Raw genomic sequence first — 26,730 nt, 5'->3', positions numbered from 1 at the left:
AGCCGCGTAAAAATGCTCGTATGAATAAGCCTTAAGGTGGAGGGGGCAGGGCAGACACTGACACACTCGTTCCTACTTCTCTACCTTTCCCTATCTCTTCAGTCCATCATCTCCTGAAGACAGAACAATGAGCAGGCAGTCATTTATATGCGACAAAGAACACATTTCCGCCGGTTGGTAACGCGAACTGCACATCGCAGATATCAGGATTACCCAGAATATTTCAGTTCTATTTGCGAAGAGATACAAAATGACCTTTTCTTGTACGGTAACTTGTATCTCTGTTCATACGGCCCAGTGAAGGTCAGAGTACATTTGCTGGAATTATCAAGCGAGTAAATGTTAGATTTTCCACACCAAGTACTATTTTAGTGAAAATGGCCCATTGGCCAGAGAAATAATGAGAATTCATCTTCTAGATCACTCTGTAAGTTCCATTAAATTCTAACTCTAACTTGTAGTATTTCTGTCTTCAAGACAGAGACATTAAAGAGGTTTTCCGGGCATTTACTGTTGAGGATCTCTCCTCAGCATAGGTTATAACCATTTGATCGCGAGGGTCTGCCCTTGGGATTCCCACCGATCATCTGATCCTTAGGCTCGTTGTCAGTGCAACCATGCCAGACGTCTGCAATGGGGTCGGAGATGTCATAGAAAACATTGATTTCCATTACACTTTTGGCTCTGAACCCAATGTTGACGCTTGGCTTGGTACACAGACAGCTGACCCAAGGATCAGCTGATCGGTGAGGATCCAAAGTGGCAGACCTCCTCCGATCAACTGTTGATGGCCTATCCTGAGTAAGTGCCCAGATAACCTCTTTGATGTCTAGTTGTAAGTGGTAATGTACTACATGACTTATTCCCTCACTCTTTATAGATATACAGTAGTTACCTCTTTGCCTCCAGGGGTTGTTTGAAATTATAAAAAAAACATGACTACATCCTTGCAGAAGGAGTGCAACAGCGCCCCTCTTCTCCATTGCCTGTTTCTGGTACTGCAGCTCAGCCCCATATACTTTGATGGGACTTAGCTGTAATAGCTAGTTATCTGGTTAATAAGGTTATCCGCATCCAGATCTAAACAAATTGTTTTGGGTGACATCAGACCAATGTGTTAAGGTCCATTTACACGCGATGATTATCACTCAAAATTTGTTTAAACAAACAAATGTGCGTGATAATTGTTGCGTTTACATGCAAAGCCATTGTGCACTAGTTGTTCATTTACAGTTTTCTTTACTTAAAGGGGTTATCTACTCATGTTTTTTCACTGATAACCTATCTTCTCGATAGGTCATCAGTAGTTAATAGATGTTGACCCACCACTCGGGACCACCATCTATCAGCTGATCATTTAGTCCAGTATAGTGGGCCAGATGTTGTCAGAAGCGGACAGCCGGGCATTGTGTGTGTCAGCTTCAGTCGCACCAAAATCAGTGGGAGAGCCATGATGCTACAGCACTTCCTGCTTGTCTCCTAGTTAGCATGTCACATCCGGTCTGGACCAGGAGAGAAGTAGGAAGGGCCATAGCAGCACGGCTCTCCCATTGATTTCAATGGGAGTGATGCCGTTGCTGATACTTCCTCCACTGTCTGTTGATGGCAATTTTTCCCATTGCACTGAACAGTGGGCCAGGTGATCAGCTGATGAATGGGGGTACCAAGCGGCAGTATAGTGTCCTAAAAAAAAACCCTACATAGCGCTGTTTAGCCATGGGTACGGATCATATAATAACTGGCCCTTAGGGGTTTAGGTACTGTTGTATTATGTCACCACTGGAAGTTAGGGATGGAGACATAGTATGGCTGGGTTGACATGCATGGTGATGCCCCCATCCTATGATTAGCTCTCCCCACTGACCTCTCGGCTCTGAAGTGCTGGCCGCCTTTCCATGCTGCCCTTTCAGCTCTGAAGTGCCGTGCCCAGCTCGATCGCCAGCCCGTCGCTGGCAATACTGTCCTCCCCCTGCCCAATACAGTTGCCAGCAACACTGTTCTCCCCCCTGCTGTTGTGCCGCTGACCAATGTGGGACAGCCTGTGCTGCACTCTCCGTAGCTTCAGTGGATGCGGCCACTGACAGCTTCCCTGCCTGCGCAGTAGTCATCAGCGGCCGCATCCCCCCAAACCCTCTACGTTCCCTTCACCAGCTGACAGGGGTGCCGATGCCGCCAGGCAGCGAGAAACACTCCCAGGAGAACGGACTATCCGTGAGCCTCCGAATCTCAGGATTACAGCATGGGGGGAGTACAGTGTGGTTGTTGGTGGTGGGGTAATCTTGCCACTACAGCAGTGGGGAAGAACAGTGTTGCAGGTGGCGGGGTGGCAAGGGGTGATTATAGTCTGAACGGCACATCACAGCCGATAGGGCAGTGCAGAACAGCCAATCAGAAAAGGGGGTCATCAACACAGCTGTATTATGTCTCCACCCCTAAAAAAATGTTTAGAGACTCAGATGAGGCAGGTAGGCTAGCAACCAGAAAGGTTGTGATTGGCTGCAGACAAATTGGTCAGGTGACAGAGGTGATAAATAGCCAAACAATGGTCACAGGAGGCAGAGAAGCGCTAGGCCAGAAAGAGGAGCGCCAGGCAGAAAACAAAAGTGCCAGGCAGAAGAGAGAGAGCAGCAGTGACAGAGAGAGAACAAATAGGAGCAAGAGAAAGAGAGACAAGAGGCGAAAGAGAGAAAGCAAAGGAATAGGGAGAAACAATAGAAAAATCAGAGAAACTGTGAGTTGCAAAGAAGGAGAGGCAGCTTTGACAGTGAGTAGAGGAAAAATAAAAGAGATGTAAATACGAAGAGAGAGTGAGAAAAGAAATCCAGAGTAAGCTCCCAGTATATAAATGTGCTGGACACAGGTGTCTGCATTGTTGCAAACTGTGTGTCATTTCTTCTTCACTGTATGTGTTGAAGAGAAGGACCTCATCTCCCTGCTTTATTTAATAAAAATACAGTGTTACAACAAGTTAAAGGGGTTGTCCCGCGGCAGCAAGTGGGGTTATACACTTCTGTATGGCCATATTAATGCACTTTGTAATGTACATTGTGCATTAAATATGAGCCAAACAGAAGTTATTCACTTACCTGTTCCATTGCTGGCATCCACGTCTCCATGGTGCCGTCTAATTTTCAGCGTCTAATCGCCCGATTAGACGCGCTTGCGCAGTCCGGTCTTCTCCGTTTTGAATGGGGCTGCTCGTGCTGGAGAGCTGCCCTTGTAGCTCTGCCCCGTCACGTGTGCCGATTCCAGCCAATCAGTAGGCTGGAATTGGCAATGGACCGCACAGAAGCCCTGCGGTTCACCGAGGGTTAAGATCCCGGCGGCCATCTTCACAAGGTAAGCAAAGAAGTCACCGGAGCGCGGGGATTCGGGTAAGTACTGTGCGGTTTTTTTTTAAGCCCCTGCATCGGGTTTGTCTCGCGCCAAACGGGGGGGCTATTGAAAAAAAAAAAAACCCGTTTCGGCGCGGGACAACCCCTTTAAGCAAAATATTTGACTCTGTGTATTATTCAGCACGTCACCACTCACTACTATAAATTGTGCCCAAGGGCATTGGTGTCCGAACTAAAGAAGAAAACAAATCACAATTAATCGCCCACAATAAAATTAGCACTCACCATAGCAGACTCCTCCCCATCAACTACTAATGACCTACCCAGAGGGTAGATCATCAGTGAATAAATGGGCAGACAACTCCTTTAAAGGGATTGTTCGAGTTGTGCCTTTCCATACAGCAAAATAACTAACAGAAATATAATAACTAGAGATGAGCGAATATACTCGTTTTGAGTAATTACTCGATCAAGCACCACGATTTTCGAATACTTCAGTACTCGGGTGAAAAGATTCGGGGGGCGCCTAGGGGTGGGGGAGGCATGGTGGAGCGGGGGGTAGCAGCGGGGAACAGGGGGGAGCCCTCTCTCTCTCCCTCTCCCCCCACTCCACGCTGCAACCACCCACGGCGCCCCCCGAATCTTTTCGCCCGAGTACGGAAGTACTCGAAAATTGCGCCGCTCGGGTGAAAAAGGGGCGTGGCCGAGTAGGTTCGCTCATCTCTAATAATAACCTTTCCTCACTCCTGCTGTGTCCTGTAGTGTTGCTTCAGGTCTCTTCTATGATGTCATATTTATAGACTGCCCCAGCCTATTGACAGGACATCACAGGCAATGCAACTAATGAGAGATCGATCAGTGATCGATCGCTGAGCTCTGTTATTGGCTGCAGCACCTGCGATGCCCCGTAAATGCGGCAAAACTGCAGCCTAAAAATAAACAGGCGTTGAGAACCCAACACCAGCATTGGAAACAGCGGGAGCAGGCAGAGGTGATGCCTTCTTCATATATATACAAAGCTTTGTCCAGAATTCTTCTGATTCCCTGTTACCAAAGTGCAGTGCATTCTGGAAGTAGAAATGAAGTTGGTGCAATGATCAGCTGATGATAATTAGTCCTGCTTCAGAAACCCACGGTGATCAGCTGCTACTCCCAGTGGAAAGTCTCCCAATCATGTCGTAATACTGCATTCTAGGTTGTTATATAGAGGAGTCCTGAATGGAGGACCTACTTGTATGATAGCCATATGCCCACTAAGTACTTTAAGATGGCCCCTTTAAGCTGTTAGGTCACATGTTTTACTATTTGTGAGTGGCTACCCTAAAGTGTTAATGTGTTGATATGGCAATGGACTGTGAGATGCTCCAAAATTTGCACAAAATTTTGGTATGGTATGACTAGGGATGCCTGAGGGATGATTTTTGATTACATGAGGCTGTGCCGCAGTGAAGGAAAGTGCAGTGTTTTGTGCAAAGGAGCTGAGGTCTTGCTGGCACACTGGGGAATAGGGGTGCAAATAGTATGTAGAGTGGAGAGAAGCAACAGGAGCCAACTGGAGAACACTAGGGTGGCTGAACCAAGGGGATCGGAAACTGTCTGGAGCTGTAAAGAGAAAGAGAGTCTGTGCTACAGCCTCAATATGGTGTAAGCATTAGAACTCTTACAAGGATCCAAGGGAACCATGGTAGAGTTGTCCTTCCAGTCTTGAGCTAGCCTGGGCCGATTCCCACACGATGACCTGCAAATGAGGCTGACCTCAATTCCAAAATTAGGTGAGCACACCATTAGGGATACTATTAAGTAGCCAACAGGCCTATTGAAGGAGCTACAAATTGCTTTGAGGAGATTGTAGCATTGAGTTAATTGTTACTAGGCGCTCTACAACCGTTGGACTGAAATACTATACAGAGGGTGCTGTGTGATCTGATGATTAGATACCTTGTCAAGAGAGTTTGAATACTGTGTTCTCAGTAGGCCATACTGAAGATAATAGAGAGTTAATCCCTAAAGGTGAATTGTGTGTCGCTTTCCATGATTTGTCTTTCTGTTTTACAAGGCTGATCTGTTTGCAGCATTACTGATACTCTTTTGTCGGCATTGTTGTCATTCCGTATTAAGTACAAAGTATTATTAATCCTAGGATTTAATTAGCCATAGCTAGTGTTAGGTAAATCTATAGTAAACGTTAATTGCTTACTTGCTATCACTGCATAGGTGGTAAATGTTTCCGGATGGAATATCATGATTACTTTTAGATATACTCAAGGAACATTTAATTAATAAAATGCTAGAGTGGTGAGGGTCTAGTCACTAGGACACCCACCGATCACCAGAACATCATGAGAACTCCAACTGGTCATGGTCTTGAGGTCGGGGATAACGGGAAACAAAGGTTCCCTTTCTGGTGATTGTGGGGGTTCCAGGGGCTGGATCTCTACTAGTGATAAGTGCAAGACATGTAGTGAGGGTTTGACACAGGGAGCTCCACTGATCACCAGAATATCATGAAAACTCCACCTAGTCAAAGTCCTGTCATTGGGGATAAAATAAAGGTTCAAGCCTAACTGCACTAGACTCCACTGTGTAGGTGGCAAAAGCTTCTGGCTGGAATATTGCCATTTGTTCTAGATATAGTCTTAAAGGAACATTTGATTAATAAAATGCTACAATGGTAAGGTTCCAGTCACTGAGAGATACCCACTAATCATCAGTACATCATAAAATTCCTTCTAGTCATGACCTCGAGGTTAGGGATAGTGGGAAGCAAAGGCTCCCTTTCTGGTGATTATGGGAGTCCCAGTGGTTGTATTTCTACTTTTGATATGTGACTTGCAGCGAGGGTCTGATGCTGGAAGCCCCACTGATCCCCAGAATGTCATGCAAACTCTTTCTAACCATCGCCTTATTGTTAGGGATAAAATGAGGGTCCCAGTAGTTCAACCCCAACTGATCTAGCCTTGACTTCATAGGTGGTAAATCCTTCTGACTGGAATATCCACATTAGTTCTAGATACATTCTTCGAGGAACATTTAATTAATGAAATGCTAGAGTGGTAAGGATCCAGCCACTGGGGCCCACAATGATCACCTGAATGCCATACAAACTACTCCTGGTCATGGTCTTGAAGTTGGAGATTACAGAGAACCATGGTTCCTTTTCTGGTGATTGTGAGGTCCCTGTGGTTTGATCACTACTGATCTAGCATCCATTGGATAGGTGACAAATGCTACACCCACAGTCATGGTGTGATATTGGGAGCCCAAACATCTCCAGAATGCTATGCAAACTCCTCCGGGCCACGGTGTTGCGGTTGAGCATAAAACAGGACCATGGTTCCCCTTTCTGGTGATTGTGAGGGTCCCTGCTGTTCTGTTGGATCTCTAACATGGTATCATTCACTGGATTGATGAAAAATACTACATCAGTGGAAGTCTGACTGCTTGGATGCTCTAATCAGAAGAACGCTATGCAAACTCCTGTAAGCCATGGTCTTGTGGTTGAGCATAATGGGGGACCATGGTCCTCCTTTCTAGTGATTGGTGGGGTTCCTAGTGGTTGGACCACTGCTGAAAGCACTCATTAGATAGATGCCAATTGCTTCTGGCTAGAATATCCCCATTACTTGTAGATACACTCCGTGTTGTGATTTACCACTTTTAATTAATAAATTGCCAGCATGGTAAGGATCCAGTCACTGCGACCCCCAGTGATCACCAGAATGCCATGCAAATTCCTTCGAGCCATGGTCTTGTGGTTGAGCATAATGGGGAACCATGGTCCTCCTTTCTAGTGATTGGTGGGGTTCCTAGTGGTTGGACCACTGCTGATAGAACTCAGTAAATAGATGGCAATTGCTTCTGGTTGGAATATCCCCATTATTTTTAGATACACTCTTCGAGGAGCATTTATGAGCTTTACCACATTTAATTAATAAAATGCCAGTCACTTGGACCCCTATTGATCACCAGAATGCCACGAAAACTCCTGGCCATGGTCTTGAGGTCGTGGATAACTGGGAGCTATGGTTTTATTTCTAGTGACTGTGGGGTCCCAGCAGTTGAATCTCTACTGATCTAGCGTCCTCTGGATAGGTACACCTGCCCTGAGAGTCTAATGCTGGGAGCCCTACTTATCACCAGAATGTCATGCAAACTTCTCTTAGCCATAGTATTGTTGTTGGGGATAAAGTGGGGCTCCCAGCAGTTGCACCCACACTGATCTAGACTCTGCTGAGGAGGTCATAAATGCTTCAGCCTAAAATACCCATGTTAGTTCTAGATACACTTTTCGAGGAGCTTTACTGCATTTAATTAAATGCTCCTGCTATCTGGGATGGAATATTATTAATTTTCTCGGTGAAGTCAGACATTTTCAGTAATTAGAGTCACAATGATTACAATGTAGAATTAAAATGCATTAACTGATGTGAGCGAAGTAAGATAGAACAGCATTTAATACAGTGGAATTACTGCAGAGGTGAAAAGATGGGTGATGCTACCTTGTAAAATAGCGACCGCTCTGCACATGTCCAGAAGGAGATCATGAATGATCCCTTAAGGAGGTCACCTTCTGTGGAAATTAGACATCTCTTTGAGCCTTAATGATCAATTTATTTTTCAGTTTATTTCATTGTCACTTTTTCTGTAGCCATAACTTTTCAATATGTCCATTGACATAGCCTTAATTTTTGCGGGACAAGTTGTATTTTTTAATTGCATCATCGTGGGGTTATCCATCCATTTTGTTAGGGAAATTGGGGGAAAAAAATAAATTCCATCATTGTCTTTTGCATTTCATTTTTATGGTGTTCAGCATGCAAAATAAATAATGCGATAACATTATTCTGTTGGTCCGCACGATCCTGGAAATATAAAGTTTGTACATTTTTTTTAGGTTTTTATATTTTTGTACACTAAAAACATTTTTTCTAAAGACTCGTTTTTATGTCGCCACATTCTAAGAGCAATAGCATTTTTATTTTTCCATTAACGGAGCTCTATTAGGGTTTGTTTTTCGCAAATGAACCTGTGTAACCACTGTAAGAATTGTTGGACTGTTATTAATTATTCACGTTAAGCAAAAGAGCAGAGGCAAACGTTCCCAGTTCCTATTCAGAAAAATATACTTTGTCCGTGGACTACTTTATTTCCTGGAATCAACATCGGAGAGACCCACCGCAGAGAATGAAACGTTGGCGTCACCAGTGACAAGTTGGACTAGTGGTAACCATAGTTACTGGTCCTGTGATCTCCCCCAGCAGTAACGAGGTTGGGTCCCGAGCTACCCTTAGGGAGCAGATAAAAAAGACCCATGACAATGCTAACATCTCTACCCTGCTATCTCCTCAGCTGAGGGCCTGCTCCTCAGACATTGCAGAGCGGAGCTTTGGCGTCACGAACAGGATGATTTCTCCACACCTTACTTAAGAAAAGATAAAGTCATGCCTCCGCCATTATCAGACATGGATTAAAGTGAGTGCTGGTGCCTGAGAAAATGCCAGTTAACCTGTCGACAGTATCAAGCCCTCTGAGCTCTTAAAAAAATTCAAGGACAAGATCCTTCCAATCCTCTGAGCCTTAAAGGAAGAAAAGGACAAGGTTGCGGGTCCTCTGAGCCTGAAGAAAATTGAAAAGATAAGGCCTTGCCAGCTGCGAGATGCAGAGAAAAAGTGAGGACTCTTTACTTGAACCAAGTTTATATGAGTCCTTATTCCTCTTCATCTTATTAATTGTTTACTATTTTTAACTTGTTAATTATTCATGTTATCCCTCTCAATTTCCATTATTTCTGTAATGTGTATAGACATCTCTCCATGTAAGGTGTAATTAAACATTTAACCCTTTGCAATCCAATTTTGGATTCAGAGTTTCCTAGGGGGCTCTCTCTTTCTGCCATTATACAATGGCGCCATCTGCTGACTAGAGCCAGTACTGCAGTATGTAGCATGCCAGAGAGGCCCCGACAACAGACTGGCCAGTAATATACAGTAACAGTGCCCTGCTGGATATCTTCCGACATCGGAGATGTACAGCCTTCAATCAGAATGGCTTCAGATGTTAGATAGTGAATTGGAAAGGGTTAACCCATATATATATATATATATATATATATATATATATATTTGTATGTATACAGGGAGGGAGGGGGAGGAAAAAAATGTGTATATATATATATTTTTTTTTTATGTGTTACCGCTTGGAGGGAAATCATGTCATGTTGCTTGACAAGGTGGAATTGCCAAGTTTGCATTATGTAACAGAGAATATGGAAGAATCTAAGGACTCTCAAAAACGCACTCAGCCTTCTTTTGCAGTGACAGAAGAGCCCATGTTCCGCTGTGGCTGTGGGAAAAGTGGGGGAGTACACCCCCACTGTGGAACAGTAGCAGCAGAGCGATAAAGACCATCCAGGGGATTAATTACTCGTGCTGGTGAGATGCCAGAAACCTCCCAACAAACCAACGAGAGTGTCCCTGCGCGTGACATAGTTGAAAAGGTGCTGAGAGGAGTCCCAGCTAGATATTCACCACATAAGCCATGATTCTACTGGGGAGATAAGTCGGAGCTGCTGGACTTGATGCTCATGATTTCTCCAGCTTCCCCCAAACCGGAGGAGAGGATAGAGGAATTGTGGATTCCTAACCCCACCATCGAGAGGGATGAATTGACTGCGCTGGCCATTGCTGAGGCCTATGTCACAAGGCGATTTTCTACCCTCCGGCCCACAGCAAGAAACCCACCAGCAAGAAGGCTAGTAAAGAGGAACACCTCAGCCAACATTTTCCCCTCTAGGAAGAGGGTTTGGACTCTTCAGTAGTATGAACACATGATGGTTTTGTGGAGTCACATTATCCACAATGGATAGAGTGGTGGTTCGTTGTTCCTGCCTGGACCTAGCCTTGTAGAGCTACTCCCCTTAGCCTTCATCTCTGACAAAGAGCAAATGTACCCCAGACTGTAAGAAGTGCATAGAAACCGCATGGGTCCGGAGAGGGAGAAAGGAACCGCTAGCAAGTGAGAGAAATGTAAGTGACTGGCAGAAGAGAGAAAACAAGTTGCTGGGAGAGTTAATGCCTACAGATAACTGTGACTGTGGAGATACAAAAACCCCATGAATCCTCCCTGCATCACCACTGTATGAATTGTTGGACTGTTATCATTTATTCATGTTAAGTAAACGAGCAGAGCCGAACGTTCCTAGTTCCTATTCAGAAAAGTGTATTTTGTGCGTGGGCTACTTCATTTCCTGGAATCAACATCGGAGAGATCCATCACAGAGAACGGAACGTTGGCGTCACGAGTCACAAGTTGGACTACAGGTAACCATAGTTATTGATCCCGTGATCTCCCCCAGCAGTAACTAGGTTGGGTCCCGAGCTACCCTTAAGGAGGAGGTGGTAGAGCCCCGTGACAAGGTTAACATATCTACGCTGCTGTCGCTGAGGGCCTGTACCTCGGACGCTGCACCTAAAGACTATTAGTGCTTCATAAAGTAATAGCTCTCCCACACAGTAATAATTTTCCTATCATACCCACGACAAGGTATTATGCCCCTAAATCTATATCTGGAAAGAGTAGCAGCATACCAGGTGCATATATCCAACACTTCTTTATTCCTCCATTCCTGCAACGTTTCAACGTCAAGCTTATGCAGAATACATACAGACCAAGAACACTTTTATATCCTACAAAGTAATCCCTTGACCAATCACAAGTAAAATTCTTCAGGTGTAACATAGCCTCAATCACTTTCTATATAGTAGCCTGGTGGATCCAACTCAATCATGGACCCAGTAATTTTCCATTACATACCCATGCTCTGCCCAAGCTCTTTATCATCACAGCTCCCCCTCGCGTCTATCTCCTCCTACTGCACATGTGCGGGAGTTCCACCATCCTCAAGTTGTCCACTAGCGATGACGTGGGTCCTGGGGATTCCCTCTATGACGTGCATGTGTGAGGTCCCGGTGCACACTGCGGAACTCACTATTGGGATACCTGTTTGTCTGTCAGAGGGCTATTTGCATGATGTCTCAGTAACTAATGATGGCTCTCCATCCCAGCCTAAAAATGGAAGTCTCTCCTTCAATCAAGACCTATCTCCGTCCTCTGTACCCTTAGTGTGTCTTCCGATATTTTAAAATGTATTTACTGATGTCATATCTTTAAGCCCATGTGAATTCAATAAAACAAATGTATTCATTTGCTATTATTATCTCCTTATACCCCTACATTTGCTCTGTTCATTCTTTACTATTTTCAACTCATTAATTATCTCCTTATTCCCCTTCATCTTATTATTGTTTACCATTTTCTACTTAATTATTCATGTTATCCCTCTCAATTTCCATTATTTCTGTAATGTGTATAGACATCTCTCCATGTAAGGTATACTTGAACATTTAACTATATATATATTTGTATGTATAGGGGAAGGGAGGGGGAGGAAAAAAATGTATATATATATATGTATTTTTTTATTTTACTTTCTGTTATGGTCCTTGTTCTTGCCAATAGAGAAATGAATACAGAAAAGATATATGTATGCCAAAGTAATTTTTATTCATTAATCAACATTTAGCACAGGGGTCATCGTACTGTTGCCCGATGCACCAGCCTTTTATTAATTCACGACATTTCATATATGTTAGAGTGTCATAATAGGTCTTCCATACTTTTAGTCCAAGAGCCTTATCCCACGGAACCAGGGCGAGCCGGAGCGAACATTGGTATACATGTATCCATATATACAGCAATACTTCCCTTTGTGTCCACTCACAAGATATTAGTGCCCTCCTAATGCCCTGTATAAGTAATACGTTCTCCTCTGTGCTTCCATAAAGTAATAAATCCTCCTCCATGTCCCAACAAAGTAGTAGAGCCCTTTCAGTGTCCTTACAAAGAAGCAGAACCCTCTCTATGCCTCCACAAAGTAATAGAGCCTGCTCCATGCCTACACGGAGTAACAGAGCCCCCTCTTTGCCACCACATATAGCTTATGGAATACAGCTTCTGTTCTACAAGTGACCTGCAGTTTTTAAAGATGTTGGAGGTTTTGGGTGGCCATCGGGCCCCTGGGAGTATTGGGCCCCATACAGTCATTCAAACCATCCCTATTATAATCTGCCATTGTCATGGACAGTCTTTTGAATTCTTTGAAATAATTAGTCACATTGGGTATCAGGCTTGGCAGTAAACAGAGTCACTAATATCAGTGTCTATGCATTTCACATGTAAATGATGCTAAGCTACCGATGCTTGAAATAACCTTTGTGTGAATGATGTCACTGTGCCTGCGGTCTGGCACTCGGGGAAACATGAAAAGTCTGGTGATAAACTTTATCTTTCTTCAAGAAATTTATCTTGACAGACGAATTACAGAACCTTGGAGCAGGTACAACTTATTAACCCTCATTAAAGGGATACTGCCATGACCTTTAAGCCCCATAAACTATGTTAAGGGGCTCAAAGGAAGGGGAACAAAGTGTACGGGGAGGATTGTTTTATATTCATTGGGCACCCTGCTCCTACTCTGTGCCCCTCTGAAGTCTACACACGTTGGCAGCGTAACTACCTCTGTGCGCACATCTCCCATTCATCTCTATGGCTGATATGTATGCAGATAGAGTCATGCTAATGGCATGTGAAGACTTTGGAGGGGCAGAATACAAAAATGAGACACCTTATGAGTATACAACAATGCTCCATGGACACCCATTCCCTGACATGTGAGCCCTATAATGTAGTTGATGGGGCTCAAAGGTTCCCTTTAAGACAGCTACTCAATATGCTTTGAACACAAGTACTGAAGAAGAAGAGCAGTGGGAACCAGGAGTCCATCCAAATGAATCGTATTAAAACCTAGCGAAGCATGAGAAAGACATTACCAAAAACTAAAACAGAAACGGAATGTTTTATTAATGATGTGAATTGTATCAACATACTAATTTGTCAAACCTCCACCTCCAATGAACTGAACAATGAACGAGAAGAACAAAGACAAATGAGGTGTTTTTCTAATATTGTAGAAGAACATTTCTGGCCCTCATCAAGCTTTGACATTTCGGTTAGATTTTCGGGACTGAAGCTAAGATTTGAGGTATATCTCTTGCCAATTTTGGGGGTGTAATCAGTATAAGTTTTAAATATATTCTTGTTCATGATGTAAAATATATCTTTTACTTTTTTAGTGTCTCTTTTAGTGATGCGGGGACTTTTGAAATGTTCGGTCGGCAGGTTCTTCGAATTTGGGATAAAAAGTTTGTTTTAGTCCAAATTAGTTTAAACTGAATTGAAACTTAACCAATAACCCTAAACTGGTGTGTGACACCGTATAAGAGCCATAAATGCCCTGCCTCACACTGTTAGGTCACTTAGGAGGGTATCTAAGTTGTTTTGAGCTGTCTTAAGGCAAAGTTGACGAAGAAAGAGAAGCAGAGGGAAGAAGAAAAAGAAGGAAGAGGAAGGAGAAAAAGAAGGAAGAGAAAGAAGAACAATAAGTAAGAGAAAGAAGAAAAAGAAGGAAGAGGAAGGAGAAAAAGAAGGAAAAGAAAAAAGGAAGAGGAAGAAGTACAACAAGCAAGAAGAAGAAGGAAAAGAAGGAAGAGGAAGAACAAAAAAGGGAAGAGGAAAAGGAAAAAGAAGGAAGAGGAAGAAGAAGATAAAGAAAGAAGAATTTTTTTAGTGATTTAGTGAGATGAACTGTGGTTTAGATTCTCGCTGAACAGAACCCAAAACAGGGTCCTACTGTTTTGCTTCACCCAACACTAGTCTATTTCTGACATATTTCAGTCACTTTCACTTTAAAATGAACGAGTCTAGGCTAAAATTGCAGTAAAAGCTCTGACCAATCAGATTCAGTGCAGTACAGTATCTGCAAAATCACATGATCGACCAATCTGCTGCTAAAACCTGTATTTAAAGAGGGTTGAACAAGGACAGGACCTTAAATGAATATTTATGAGCAGCCACTTTGTTAACATGGTACAGATGTAGCGATTGTTAACTTGACTGGCACATCGTAGTGACTTGATTTACAGCATTGTAGTACATTGTAGTTAAATTATCATAACACATTAAATGTCAAATTAATGCTTGCTACATCTGTAGAGACAGTTCAGAACACCTGCAGTGTAAATCACAGTTACACAAAGCAGAATATACAGGACACTGTTCAGCTATAACTATAACACCGCCTGCCTAATATTGCATAGGTCCACATCGTGCCACCAGGACAGCTCTCAACCATCGAAGCCCGGACTCCACAAGACCTCTGAAGTGTCCTGTGGTATCTGCACAAGACATTGTCAGCAGGTCCTCTTAGTCCTGTAAGTTGCTTGTGCAGCCTCCATGGATCAGACTTTGTTTTCCAGCACGTCCCACAGATACTCAGTCGAATCGAGATCTGGGAGGCAAAGTCATTACTGTGATTTCTTCATCATGTTCCTGGAGAGTTTACTGCCATTAGGGAAAACCACTGTCATGAAGAAACTTGTCTGTACAATGTTAGGTAGGTGGTATATGTTGTCACATTAACATGATGCCAGGACTCAAGTACCCAACAAAAATTGCCCAAAGCCTCACACTGCCTTCATCAGCTTGTCTTCTTCCCATAGTGCATCCTGGTGCCATGTCTTTCCCATGTAAGTGACGAGCCCGGCCGTCCACATGATGTAAAACACGATTCATCAGAACAAGTTTCCATCTTACATTACCCTTCGGCCTAGTTCTGATGTTGACCCGTCCATTGTAGGCACTTTTGGCAGTGGTGGACAGAGGTCACATGTACTCCGACTGGTCTGCGGATGCAACTCTCCATACATAGTGAACTGCAATACCCTGTGTGATCTAACACCTGTCTATCATCACCAGCCAGGACTTTATCGGTAATTTGATCTACAGTAGCTATTCTTTGGGATTGGACCAGGCGGGCAGTCTTCTCACCCTTTGAGTATCAATGAGTCTTGGGTACCCATGAATGACTCTATCACTGGTTCACCAATTTTCCTTCTTTGGACTATTTTTGGTATGTACTAACCACTACATACTGGGAACACCACACAAGACTGGCCATTCTGAAGCTGCTCTGATCCAGTTGTCTACTCATTACAATTTGGCCCTTGTCATAGTTGCTCAGATCCTTACCCTTGCCCATTTTCCCTGCTTCCAACACATCAACTTCAAGAACTGACGGATCACTTGTTGCCTAATATATTCCTCCCAGACTGGTACCATTGTCAACAGATAATCAATGTTGCACATTTCATTAGTGCTTGTATTTTTATGGCCAGCGGGTTGTATCTATCATATGATTTGCTAAAGATTGACCCAAAGACATAGAAAAGTAGTATTATTTGAACATTGGTGGTAATATGGGTGGCATATGCTAACCAGCAAATTATTTTTACTTCTAGATTTGTAGTCTGGAAGAAATTCTTTCACTAAAATGAGAAAAATTGGCTACTACCTCTGAACCAACATTGCAGGACAATAGGCAGAACTGGATGGGCTTCCATGTAATGTACAATTGACAGGTATCTGACCACAAGGCCCCCATTGATCATGAGAATCTAAGACAGTATGGCACTAGATACCTTTTAACGGACACAGCATTGCTCTCATCCATAAGCCCCTTTATTTACCTGATTGGTGAGGTTCAAGTGTTCAGACCCCTAAAAATCACACATTATGGATATGAGAGAGAGTAATTCTGAAGCAAGATTTATATTAAAGGGCTTATCTAATTTAGAATAACCCCTTTAGAATAGAAAGAACAAGTAGTTAATGCTTAGCTATAGTTTTACTAAAAGGATGTTAAAGCTGCCCATTCCCATTAGATCTATATCAACTAAATCCATAAATTTCAGTGGGTCTGAACAATCGCACTAGGTAACAGTACATATATTTTTTAACACTACTTTTCTGTTGTTAAAATCACATGTAGCTGATAGTGTGCTTTTTATTTAGTCATAACTTTGGTTTTGTACCAATTGAGCCGGTATTTTACCTGGCCTTATATCCTATGTAGCATATCACTGCACATATCACACCTAATCATGACAAATAAATGAGTCATTGCGCATGGTGCATGCATTTGTTTGTTTTTGCAAGTCTGGAGCTACCTGGAAATCTGAAGCATAGTTGCAGCAAAATTTAACATGGCATTCAATATGTTAGATTTTTTTGTGCCACTATGTGTTTACCTTTTCAATTACTCCACAATGGGTTTGGTTGTGTTTGCATAAAATAACAATAGCTTTTTATACTGATTTTATGCAAACAAGAATAAGGAGAAAGAACAAGGTTTCAAGTCATAAAAGGACTTTTTGTACAGTTTTTCTGGCCACAAACCCAAAGTTTAAAGATAGATATTTTCTAAATGTTTACGACATAAGACATACAAAACTAAAGGGTTACAACTGAGGGACAAAAAGTGTGTTACACAGTGTCATCTGATGGGAATGGGGGCCTCTCAACTATTTTTTGATGTCAGGGGGAACAACCAGGAAGTTGGATTTCAAGCACAATCATTTGATCTCAGGAGATAAACAGCTATCAGAGGTGTTTGGCAGGGGCTTTTTCCCATCTCTATGTTCAGAACACAAGCACACTCGACTTGGGTTGTCAGGTCAGATGATATGTATGGCCACCCATAGCCCTATCTATTTACTGTGTAGCTCAGTGTTTTCTATTTTGGCCTGAAAGCAGTCATTTTGGACTGGGAAGAAGCTATCTCTAATGTACAAGCTGTGATCAAGAAAGAAGTATCTTTTGAAACGCATCTGAGTGTAGACATGGTGTTACACGGTACCTACAATTTGTAATGTTATGGATTTTTTAGAATAAAGTATTTTTAAGGAAGCAATTTTCTTCCTTTGCAATCTTTAATGCACCCCAGTGCAGTTGCTGAGAAATTCAAAAAGTGTCTTCCCTAATGATTGTGGCAGTTTCTGAAATTTTGTGGGTAAATAGGGAAAGGGTTATCCTCTGAATGGGAATTTAAATGTTGGAAAGATTTGCAATTCTTTCTATAAACTTCACATACACTGCCAGTTCCCTTTCTTTAACCTTTTCCAATCCACTGTCTGACGTCTGACGTCTAGAGACATTCTGATTGAATGCTGTACAGCTCCAATGTCGGAAGATGTCCGGCAGGGTATTCTTACTGTACATTACCCAAACCGCAGTACTAGCTCTAGCCAGCAGATGGTGCTGTTGTATAATGGCAGAAAGAGAAAACCCTCTAGAAAACCCTGAATCCAAAATTGGATTGCAGAGGGTTAAAAAAAATAGCCCCTTTCATTGGACTTAGACCCGTGATCCCAGAGTGCAGTATAAAATTATGTGACAAGTTCTCCGTGGATCAGTTTCAGGGTGAATCCACCTTAGATGGGAAAATCCAGCGATCTGAGTGAAGAATTAATAATTCTTTGGCGTGCATTTCAGTTGAACCAAAAAATTAGGACCTGCTCTATTTTCCTGTTTATTTTCACACCAAAGAGCCCCATAGAAGTCTATGGGAGGTACGCAAATGTGTGAGCAATATGCAAGGGGATGCATGAAACACTGCGCAAAACCAGGAAAATAACATATCTGTAGCTCATTGGGCTTTTAAATTAGAGATACAGAAAGACGTAACTGCAAGAGGGCAGAAGAGCAGAATAATTGTACCACTGAGCAGCGGAAAACCATCTCCTGGTCCGATGGATCCAGATTTCTGTTGCTGATAGGAGTCAGAATTTGGCGCAAGCAGTATGAATCAATGACCCCTTCCTGTCAGCCGGTCAGAACAAGTCAGCACCTCCATTTAATTTGCAGCAACTACAAGAAGCTTCCTGTCCGCGGGGGCCAATATTCTTGCAGAACGGTTTCATTGCCTAGTGGGATCTACATCACGTCAAATTGCTGCAGGTGAAAGAAGACCAACACACTACTAGATAGGGGTCTCTAGTAAAGTGGTCATTCAGTGTATATTCCTTATATTAGTATTCCTTTTGTTCCTTTTATGAAAGTATCCCCTAACATCCAGAGCAAACCAGAGGGAAGCTTCACATGCATTCAGATCAGTGAATGAAGACCTAGTAGAGTTGGCCAGAACATCAGTTATTAATGCCGGAGCAGACATGTATCATCCGGGTAAATAGGGTAAAACTGACACCTAAAAGACTCTTCTCACTCTCTGGAATTAGTTAAAATCTGTAGAAGGATTTCGCTGCAGGAGATATCCAGCAACTGTCTGTTAATATAAAGCAGCCATTTGTAACATGGTAATTGCAGCCATCAGCGCTGCATAGAGATGAGCAAATCAGTTTGGATGCTTTTTGAATCATGTAGCACAATGTCATTTTCTTACAATGGGTTAATTCCCGCACCGTATAATGCGGCAGCGCTGATCTGAAATGAGGGGAGTGCAATAAGAGGCCAATTAAAAAAAATGTTAATTTTTCCTCCTGGCCACTCAAAGGCTCTGCTCATCATTTCTGCGCTCCCGCTGAGCTGCTTATCTGCTGTAATTGCTCACCCAAAACAATTCCACATCCTGATGAAAGTCTTGTTCACATACACAAATATTACTAATAGAATGGCACTGGGTCTCCATGCAGCTCGTTGATGTAAAGATGACCGTGGCCACGCCATAGGGAGTCCCATAACCCTTCATGCCGCAGATGTTTTTGGGTTTTGTGGTTTTCATTTTTCCTATCCTGTCTATCAAAAAACCATACTTTTTTATTTTTCCAGTGCACAAAGCTGCATGAGGGCTTGTTTTTTGCAGGATGAGTTGTAGATTTTAATGGTACCCTTTAAAAGGGCTGTACCCAATTACCAAGTTATCTCCTATCACTTGCTGATTGGTGGGAGTCTCACCACTGAGATCCCTGCCAATATCCAGAACAGGACTCCTGTGTCCTGCTCTGACTCAAACTACGGGGGTCACTCCTCCCCCAACAGTGATATTGCTGAGAACAGGGAACTGGAAGAGCATGCATAGTCAGCGCTCCATTCATTTCTATGGGGCTGATGGAAATACAGTGGGTGCCGCTCTGCTATCTCTGCAGTCCCATTGACGGTGGATGCAATGCAAGTGCGATTCCACCACCAGCATTCTATTCAATCTCATCCTTATTGGGGGGGGGGGGGTGCAGTAATACTGCAGTGAGAAGGAAGGGGGGACACCAGACCCCCATTCTCGAGATCAGAGGGGGACTCAGTGGTGAGACCCCAACTGATCAGCAAATTATCCCCTATTCTATGGGCTTGTTTTTAGTGGGGAAAACTGTAGTTTTTATTGATGCCATTTCGAGGTACATTTATATATATTTTATTTATTTATTTTTTGCTTTGTATACAATTTTTTTATTGAGATGGGGTGACCAAAATGATCAATTTTGGCACTGGAGGTTTTTTTTTAAGGCATGGGATAAATAAGGTGATATTTTAATAAATTAGATTTTTGGGGATATATGTCAATTTTTGAATGGGATGATGGGGAAAAGTTTTCTTTTTAACTTGTGACATCTTTTTAAATTTACTAAGAATTAACAAAACATATTCATCCCCTTTTTGCTTTTGCTTTAGTCCCTATAAGGTATTTGCAATGATTTGATTGCTTATATGATATACTACAATACTCCAGTATTGCGGTATATTGAATTTCTGCAGGCATTCTATTAAGCCCCGCCACAGACACATCTTAACCCTTTCCAATCCAATTTCCCTGCCACCCGCACACTCCCTAGCTCTTGTTTATTTGGGTCAGAAAGCACACTGGATTCCTTGGAACTACTCAACAGATACACATAAAAATGAACTGTCATGATGATTTGATTAGCAATCTTTTAAAAATTAAACGTGAGTTACTTCATTTCAAGATTTATAGTCGGGAAGTCCTTACTTTGTTTCTCTTTTATTGTTTGTGCAGCATGTATAATGATGGGCTTGTGACTGCCTGCGCCTTATTGTGCACTCCCTCACTCCCATCTGCCTCCTGTCCCTTTAATTGATAATCTATATATATAAAATTGAATGTATGCGTGTCTGTTTGTCTGCGTGCGTGTCTGTCTGTCTGCGTGTCTGTCTGTCCGTTTGTCCTTTATGCGCTACTACACCATTCATCCGATTGCCATGAAACTTTGGGAAGTTGTTGAGTACACTCCTGGGAAGATTATAGGCATAGTACATCTATCCTATTATAAATGGCGCGCGTGCGAGTGTCGTCGACAGTTATGCCCCCCCCCCCCAAGTAGATCGTTTGATTTCCATCACTGCCACTAATTCTCTCACTTCGCGATGTCATAGAAACTTGAAATTTGGCACGAGCATTGATTATGTCATAAATAGGAAAAGCTAATGGGTCCCAACTCAATTATTCAATTTTAAGCGCCAAAGAATTAGCGTCCAAATTTTACGTACAGAATCTAATTCTCTCACTTCCCAATGTCATAGAAACGTGAAATTTGGCACGAGCCATGATTATGTCATAAATAGGAAAAGGTAATGAGTTCCAACCCGATTATTCAATTCTATGCGCAAAAGAATTAGCGTCCAAATTTTATGTACGTAATCTAGTTCTCTCACTTCCTGATATATTTAAATGAATGTATGTCTGTCTGTCTGTCCTTTATGCATTACTTCACCATTCATCCAATTGCCATGAGACTTTGGGAAGTTGCTGAGTACACTCCTGGGAAGATTACTGGCATAGTACATCTATCCTACGATAGGTGCCGCGCGTGCGAGCGTCGTCGACAGTTATGCCCCCCAGACAAAGATCGTTTGATTTCCATCTCAAGCACGAAAGCAAAAGGCATTACGAGCAACGGGGTGCGTGTTCAACTACAAAATAATGCATCCGCCGAACGTTTCGCAAGACAATTGCTGGATATTGAGAATGCTGAGGTAAAATGAAAGCTGTGCTGTGATTGGTTGTTATATATTATACTGCTGAGGTAACATGAAAGCTGCGCTGTGATTGGTTGCTATTTCTTATACTGCTGAGGTAACATGAAAGCTGTGCTGTGATTGGTGGCTACTTCTTATACTACTGAGGTTGCATGAAAGCTGCGCTGCGATTCGTTGTTATATATTATACCACTGAGGTAACATGAAAGCTGCGCTGTGATTGGTTGCTATATATAATACCACAGAGGTAACATGAAAGCTGCGCTGTGATTGGTTGCTATTTTTTATATTGCTGAGGCAGAATAAAAGTTGCGCTGTGATTGGTTGTTATTTCTCCTACTGCTGAGGTAACATGAAAGCTGTGCTGTGATTGGTTGTTATATTTTATACTGCCAAGGTAACATGAAAGCTGTGCTGTGATTGGTTGTTATATATTATACCACTGAGGTAACATGAAAGCTGCGCTGTGATTGGTTGTTATCTAGATATATAAAAACGAATGTATGTCTGTCTTTCTTCGCAGCAACGCGCGACGGGTAAGCTAGTGATGATATAAATTAGTATCCTACTTTCTCTGGTTTTATTTGTAAGGCCCAGGGAGAGGTGTCAGCTATAAAGGTAGGAAACCCATCTTTTCCAGGTCATTATAATTAAGCCATATGCCTGGTATTAATGTTAGGACTCATCCGTGAGCGTGATGACCTTGGCATTGGTGGATGGGCCAAAAAACTTTGATCAAACTAAGAACTTACTAATGTGGTTAGAATATATGAATTATGTACTTTTCTGATACAAAAAAAATGTATATGAGTGCTGTTGCCATATGTTTCTAAATAAACAGTCCTAGTCACTTACGCCCGCATACTTTGCTCGCTCCTGCAGGTTTTCGCGCGTTCGAATACAGCGCATATTTGCACATGCAATAAAAGTATACAGAAGGGCCTATGTATTGGTTGTACAAATATACAGTGAATACACAGGTTTCTCAAGTATTCACTACTAGAGATGAGCGAGCGTACTCGGATAAGCGGTACTCGCTCGAGTAATTTGCTTTATCCGAGTATCGCTGTGCTCGTCCCTGAAGATTCGGGTGCCGGCACGGAGCGGGGAGCTGCAGGGGAGAGCGGGGAGGAACGGAGGTAAGATCTTTCTCTCCCTCTCTCCCGCCCGCTCTCCCCTGCTACCCGCTGCGACTCACCTGTCAGCCGCAGCGACACCCGAATCTTCAGGGACGAGCACAGCGATACTCGGATAAAGCAAATTACTCGAGCGAGTAGTGCTTTTCCGAGTACGCTCGCTCATCTCTATTCACTACACATTTTTGACTTTTGACCAACCGACAACTATTTCTTAAGTGAGCCGGAACGACTAGTAATTAGTGAGTGAGTTATTGCCCATCACCCTATTGGTGGCTATGTTTACAATGACCGGCTGTCATTTGCATTTGCTTTTTTGAGTGATTATTCAGCCTATAGACATACTCTGTAAAGATTCACTTTAATAGCTCAGTCAGACCTATGTGTGCAAAAAATGCACTGCACAGATGTGCAAAATGCGCGCGACCAGAGCTCCATGCCCATTGCTTTCAATAGGGCCAGTGGTTGTAGAGCCATGGCCGAGTGCTGCTTGTGATTGACTGAGTGCTGTGACCAATCATAGGCAGCGCTCAGCTGTCATTCAATGAATGGCTGAGCGCAGCCTGTAATTGGCTGAGCGCTCAGCCAATCAGATACAACCCTTTCAGCGGGCGGGGATTTTAAATTTCTTTCTTTAAGAGAAATTCACTACACTGCTAGGGACCCAAGCAGCTAGACACGCCTGAGCCCCGACTGCGGCGGAGAGGTAAGTATATGTTTTTTTATTTTTTACACAAACCAGGGATAATTTTCAGGAAATATTATATTCCTTATATTTAAAGCCCTTCCCCGAAAATCACTGCAGGGGTTGCCGGCAGCCTATTGCTTTCAATGGGGCCGCTGGTTGCAGCGGCCGCCCTATTGAAAGCAATGGCAGAACATTGTGATCCTCTGCCACAGCTGGGACAGCTATGGCAGGGGATTATTTACTCCCTGCGGGGAGTACCATCATTACTGAACACTGTTACAGTGCTGTCACAGTGTTCAGTGATGAGGGGACTCCCCGCATGGAATATTAATGCGCAGCACAAACCTATGGTGCACGTATGTCCTATGTTTTGCAAGTACATACGTTTGCACACCTGTAAAACACGGACATGTGAACACACCACAGGGAACTGATGGTTCTAAATAGATGCGTGGTTTTGTGCGTGGTTTTAAACATGCTCGTGTGAATGAGGCCTAAGGCTGTATTGACGCGGTTGTTTGCGATTTTGGTCCTTAAAAAACGGTCAGATTTTTTATTCAGTAATGATACAATTTTCATGTGTTTTAGCATTTTTCATGTGTAATTTTCATCAGTTTTACATCTGTTTCTCACATGCGTAAAAAGAAAATTAAAACTTCACATAAATGTACAGGCTCTAAACTTCCTGGTTCTATTTATTTTTTTATGGTCTCCATGGTTACATATGTAAAAAACATCGCACTCACATCATGCAAGCGCAATCCATTTTTTTTTAATGCACCTGTTGATTTAAATGGGTGATTTTCTTCTGAAAATTGGATAAAAATAGGACATGCTGCCCATCTGAGTAAAACCATTGCTATGTGTAAATCCCCATTTAAATCAATGTCTTCTGTTTCCTTGCGACTTCAGTCCAATTTTTTTCGCCTGAAAATCGCACAGAAAAATCGTCCATGTGAATACATCCTAAAGTGCCGGCCACTAGGGGGCTTCCTGCCTTCTCATTTACTGTCCACAGCCTGTTGTTAAGTGAAGTTCATCACTAGTATCAGAGGTAACAGGATGGGGAACAGGAAGTGGAGGAGGGGAATGACTCATGCTGCCCGTGGAAGTCTATGGAGAAAGAGAAGCTGTGGAGAAGGAAGGAGAGTGACTTCTAGAGATGTGGCTGCTGTTAATGGTGAGTGATTTACTGTATTACAGCTACGAGAATCACTTCTACACGTCTCAGTACTGCTGTATAACATCAAATGTGCTGCTACTGCCTCTTTATATATGAGAGACAGAGGGGTAGAATCAGCAGCTCTCTCTATGTGAAGGCATCATAAGAGCCACTCCTCCAACCAGCTCAGAGAAAACTGAGAGTTAGAGATGTAGCCTGCAGAGCGGAAAACTGGTAATAAATGCAGAATACATGTGCAATAATGGACAGATATGGTGTTATTTCTCATGTACACATAGAGCAGCTTATGCAAATGTAATATGAAAGCATGTTACAGGAGGTTATCCAGCTGAATATTATTGATGGTCTACCTGCAGGATGGGCAATCAGCAGTACATCAGCATGGGTTTGCTGCCCTAGATCCCCAATGATCAGTTGATTGCTGGGCCGATGTGCTTGTGCTTGAGTTGATTTCTGCAGGAAGTAGATTGCTCCGCTCCCACTGCAGTGGCCATGCGTAGTATTGCAGGCAAAGTTCCTATTGAAATGAATAGGACATGTGCATTAGTGCACCAGCCCAACAAATAGCTGACCAATAGGGATCCTGAGTGGCAGACCCCCACCATTCTACTAATAATGACCTATCATAAAGATAGGCCATCAATAGTTTACAACTAGACAACCCCTTTAAATGAGGCTTGTGGTAATGCTACCCACAGCCCATGCATGCCTGGGAGAGGACAACTTCTTAATTGCATGTATTACCCTTAATTCCTTGACGCTTTGGGGCATACATGTATGCCCTGCAGCATCATGGTTTGTATGCAGAGGAATTGGAAGCTGATCCCACCACATACATGGTTGCTGCAAGCCGTTTCTAACAGCTGACACCTGCCGGCAATAGCTGTCATAGGCGCTGACGCTGATTGTGTCTCAACCCTTAAAAAAATGCTGCTGTCAATTCTGTCAGTGATATTTAAATAACTCAATCGCCAATAAGATCGTGAAAGTGATAGCAGCTCAGGGCCTTCTGACAGCCCCCAGGGTGTACTTAGGCGTACTTCCGTGGCGTAAAAAAAGCGCTCAGTCGGCCAAAATAGTGCATTTCGACTGGACGCTTTTTTGCTGCCGCCGGCTGCATAGACTCCTATGGGAGCCAATAACAGCTGCCGGAGAAGAGAGGTGGGAGGGGGTTTAGCAGCGTGACTGTTAAACTCCCACCCCCTTCCCTGCTTCTCTCTGCCCCTTGCTGGCTCTTTGCAATGAGACGGGGCAGGATGGACGCGGAGCTAAGCTCCACCCCTCCCATTGCTGGCTGCAATAACGGGCGGAGAGGGGCGGGAGTTTAGCAAACTAGCTCCCGCCTCCTCCCCTTGCCAAGAGACGGTGAGGGGGAGGGAAGTGGGAGACAGTTTAGCAGAGCTGTTTAGCAGCAGCAGCAACTTCATTGAAAGCAATAGTGCACGGAGCTTCATTCACGTGTGTTTTTGCACGTACAAGGATGCACGGTTTGTGCGCACCTATGTACGCGCAAACACACGCTCAAGTAAACAAGGCCATAGAATTAGCATGCAGAGTGCTGGCGGAAAGGTCATATATTGCAATACTGAAGTATTGCAGTACACGGCATGAGCAATCAAACTATTTCATGTTTAAGTCCCCTATGGGGACTAAAAACAAAAACTAAATATAAGTGGAAAATAAAAAAAAGTATTATAAAAATAAAGGATATAAAAAAAAACGTTTTCCTGTATTCATAACAAAAAAAAAGTCAAAAGAAAAACATATTTGGTACTACGGCATCCATAAAAGTCCAATCTATCCAAATATTGCATTATTTACCCCATACGGTGAATGTCAGCAGAAAAAAATACACAATTCAAAAACCATTCTTTTCTTTTGGTCTCCTTGTCCCCAAGAATTTTTTTTTTTATAAAAAGCGATTAAAAAGTTGTATTGACACCAAAATGGTACCCATAGAAACTACAGGATGTCCTACAAAAAACAAGCCCTCACACAATTTGGGCTTATTCAGATGACTGCATATCGGCCGGGTATTCACGCCGGCCAATACACGGCGTCCCTCTCTGCAGGGGAAGGAGGCTGGAAGAGCCGGGAGCAGTGCTCTGAGCTCCCACCCCCTCTTTGCCTCCTCTCCACCCCCTCTCCGCCTCTCTGCACTATTTGCAATGAGAAGAGGCGGGATGGGGTGGGGCTAAGTTCCAGGAATTAGCTCCGCCCCCACCCCAACTCCCCTTATTGCAAATAGTGCGGAGAGGGGGTGATGAGTTGGCGGAAGCTCAGAGCACTGCTCCTGGCTCTTCCAGTCTCCTCCCCCTGCAGAGAGGGACGCCGTATATCGGCCCACGTGAATACCCGGCCGATATACGGTCGTCTGAATAAGCCCTTGTGTCGACTGAAAGATAAAAAATGTGTTATGGCTGTCCGTAAATGGCGCAAAAAAGAAAAAAAAATTAAGCAGAACAGAAAAAAAACTAAACAAATTGGTAT

This window comes from Eleutherodactylus coqui, chromosome 12 (genome assembly GCF_035609145.1).
Source record: "Eleutherodactylus coqui strain aEleCoq1 chromosome 12, aEleCoq1.hap1, whole genome shotgun sequence".
NCBI classification, from domain to species: Eukaryota; Metazoa; Chordata; class Amphibia; order Anura; family Eleutherodactylidae; genus Eleutherodactylus; species Eleutherodactylus coqui.
This window is presented reverse-complemented; position numbering follows the sequence as displayed.